Source organism: Mastomys coucha, unplaced genomic scaffold (assembly GCF_008632895.1).
Source record: "Mastomys coucha isolate ucsf_1 unplaced genomic scaffold, UCSF_Mcou_1 pScaffold21, whole genome shotgun sequence".
Lineage (NCBI taxonomy): Eukaryota > Metazoa > Chordata > Mammalia > Rodentia > Muridae > Mastomys > Mastomys coucha.
Genome location: NW_022196904.1, coordinates 176228665 through 176231655, shown reverse-complemented (window position 1 = coordinate 176231655; position 2991 = coordinate 176228665). Strand labels below are relative to the sequence as shown.

At 56.0% G+C, this 2991-nt stretch overlaps 1 protein-coding gene across 6 annotated transcripts in view; it reads right to left on the bottom strand.

Annotated features, from left to right (window-relative positions):
- Lzts2 (leucine zipper tumor suppressor 2) overlaps positions 1-2444 on the bottom strand; it is an 11759-nt gene extending 9315 nt beyond the window's left edge. For 2 of the 6 annotated variants that reach the window (XM_031390456.1, XM_031390455.1), the window contains exons 1-3: positions 2336-2444; positions 1980-2066; positions 1423-1557 (exon numbers count right to left, since the gene is read on the bottom strand). The gene's annotated coding sequence lies outside the window, so the exon portion shown is untranslated. Of the gene's footprint in view, positions 1-1412; positions 1816-1979; positions 2067-2335 lie in introns of those variants that run through there. The other 4 variants (XM_031390451.1, XM_031390453.1, XM_031390458.1 and 1 more) reach the window with 4 other exon arrangements.
- Positions 2445-2991: the final 547 nt, after the last annotated feature.

Sequence of the window (2991 nt, the reverse complement as noted above, 5' to 3'; positions counted from 1 at the left end):
AGCCCCCCCCCCCCCTTCCAGGCCACAGCCTGGCCGGCTCTCAGCTCTATTTTTAGCTCCATGGAAAGGGTTGTTTTTCTTTCTTTTTCCCTGGAAAGGAAAACACAGCCTAGCCACCCTCAGGCTCACAGAGCCTCAGCTTTACAAGAACAGACTGAACCCCTTTCCCCAACAGAAACCCCCTCCTCTGGCCTTGCCCTGATCCCTGCCTCCTGGGGCACCGAGAACCTCCTCCCCTTTCTGGCCTCCTGCCCAGAAGCTCAGGCAGCAGCTGGGCTCAGCGTGTGGCGGGGTGAGGGGTGGGGGATGAAGAATGGGGGCCGGAGCGGAGGGGGGGCGGGGGAAACAGGCCTAGGGCTGCAGCCCCCTCTTTCATTTTCTGAGAGGGGATTCTGGTCCTTTTTTCACCTAGAGGAAGCAAACTCCCCTCAGGTTTAAGGATGGATGCATTTACTCTTAGTGCGTTCCCTGTGCGGGGTGAGCGAAGACTGTTCTGTAAGGGTGGGCTAGTTGTGCCCAGTCCTGCAAGGGGTGGAAGTGGCGGTAGGAAGAGGACCGACAGACAGCTGCTCCCCGGGCTGGGTGTATGAGACCGGCGCAGCTGTCCAGGGCTATCAAGGACCTCTCTCGGATACCTTTCAAGGATACGGGTTCCAAAAACGTGCTAGTGAGCTTCAAGACAAGGAGCCCAAATGAACCCCAACCCTCTCCAGGCCTCCGGGCCGCTCAGGGGCGTTGAGCTCCCATTCTGGGTGAGAGGATTTATCACCATTCTAGGTGAAGTGTGGAATAGAGCCCTGTACAGGGCGACATAAACACGCTAGGGCCAGCAGAGAGGTGGATGAGAGGGGTGTCCCTGCTTAGACAGGGGGTGGGTAGCACTGCCCACCCGTCGGCGAAGCAATCACGTGCTCAACGCCTGTTTACGTCTTGGTCTTCACCTGCGGGCAGCCGGCAGGGAAGCAGGAACCGCCTGGTGCGACAAACCCCGCCCGTCCCCGCCGACAGTCTCAAGGCGTCCCCCTTTCCCTCAGTCTCCGGCAGAAAAACTCAGCGTCCTTGTCGCGGGGTGGGGTGGTGGGGGGTCACGCGAGATGGTGGCACTGCCTCTGGGACAGCTAGGGTACCCCGCTGTGCTTGTCCTTTCCTGGACACACGTGTGTTCATGTCCTAAGTGAATGCATGGTCTATGCGTGTGTGTGTGTGTGTGTGTGTGTGTGTGTGTGTGTGTGCGTGTGTCGGTGCATCTGTGCAAGTTTCCCTGTCCCTTTGCTGCTCAGGTTTTGCCTGCGCTCCACAGTGCGGACCCCTTCCTCATCCCAATCCTGTTTCTTTAGACGCAAAAAGTTCTCTCCAAAGTGAGGACCTGCGGGAGGCCGGAGTTCCTGCACCCCATCCGCCCCACCACTCACCCAGCGTCACCTGCGCCGCTGCTCCCTTTGGCCTGGCTCCTGCTCCAGCGTGCCTACTTTCTCGCCGCGATAGAACTCTGGTTCTCCAGCCGGCTCTGGGCTCAGCGCTCTCGGCTCCCGGCTCCCAGCTCCCGCCAGGCCGGCCCTGAAAGGGTGGGGCGGGGCGGCTGAAGCCGCGCCCCCCAGACCCAGAGAGGGGAGTGGTCTGCCCCGCACCTCCAAATAGCTAACCTAGTACCCAACCCAAAAGTAGTCCGACCCAGTACCCAGTCCAAAAGTAGCCCGATGGTGGCCTAAGGCTGTCTCTCTCAACTTTTGACTGCACGGCATACTGACTTTTGACCTAAGGGGAGGGCAGATGTAACTGACGGTTAAGCTACCTGGCAGCCTTAACTAAGGCACTTTAGTCCTGCAGTGGTGGCGCACGCCTTTAATCCCAGCACTTGGGAAGCAGAGACAGGCAGATTTCTGAGGTCGAGGCCAGCATGGTCTACAGAGTGAGTTCCAGGACAGCCAGGGCTACACAGAGAAACCCTGTCTCGGAAAAACAAAACAACAACAACAAACCTAAGGCACTAAAGAGCTTGACTCTCTCCTGCTCCGTTGGGAACTCAATCCGGTCCACTCTGCTCACAACCAGAAGAGGGAAAATCCCTACGAAGCAGACAAAGAAGTATCGAGTTTCATAAAACACACACGCACTCATTAGGGCTTGGGCTGTCTGGAGCTGTCCTGGCAGACCTAGTACCGCCTCCTTCCCTGGAGTAGTTACTAACGCAGGTGAGAAAGCTGCTAGTCCTGGGTCCCCATAGGGCATGGCTAGGCTTCCCTTAGACTCATAAAGTCCCACCCACAGGAGCAAACAGGAAGTTGGCCTGTGTATTTCAGGGAGGTACCAAAGGCTCCCTTCCTCCTTGGCTTACCAGGTATACTGCGGAAAGGCTTAATTTTACAGCTGTCTGAGCCAGACCCACTGCCAGAGTAGCTGGAGACCAAGGTGAGCTTGTTCTCAGACTCACCCACAGACCAGCTGTTGAAGACCTAAGGCCGCCCCCTCACAGTCACGTGAGACACAAAACAGGGCTGCAGATCTAATCTGACCCTGCTAGGCCAGACATTTCCAGGAGGTCTCTGGGACATGAAGTAAGTGGGACACAGGGTTACACGACTCATCCAGGTGATTTGCTTCAAGCCACTTTGAGTATGTGGCTATAAAGTGCCTCCTCAGGACTTTATATTAAAGATATAGGAACTGAGCTTTCCTGGGCTCTAGGCTCCAATGGCTACTGAGCATACTTTGTACTAGATCTTGCTGTGGGGAGTTTAGAGCAGGTATGAAGTGGAATGTGTTTGTGTAGGGGGTGTGTTAGCTTGCCCTCCTCCTCCTCCTCATTCTGGTTTGTGCTCTGTGGGGGTGTACGCCAGGAGGGTGGGGCAAGATAACCAGGCAAACGTGTATCTATTTCTCTCTGCTGATTGTACAGCCCTCACAAGCTCCAACCTAGAAACTAAAGGATTGTCTGAGAACACACCAGGCATTTTAGGAAGAGTAGAATGTAGAATCCATGCCCTTATAGGT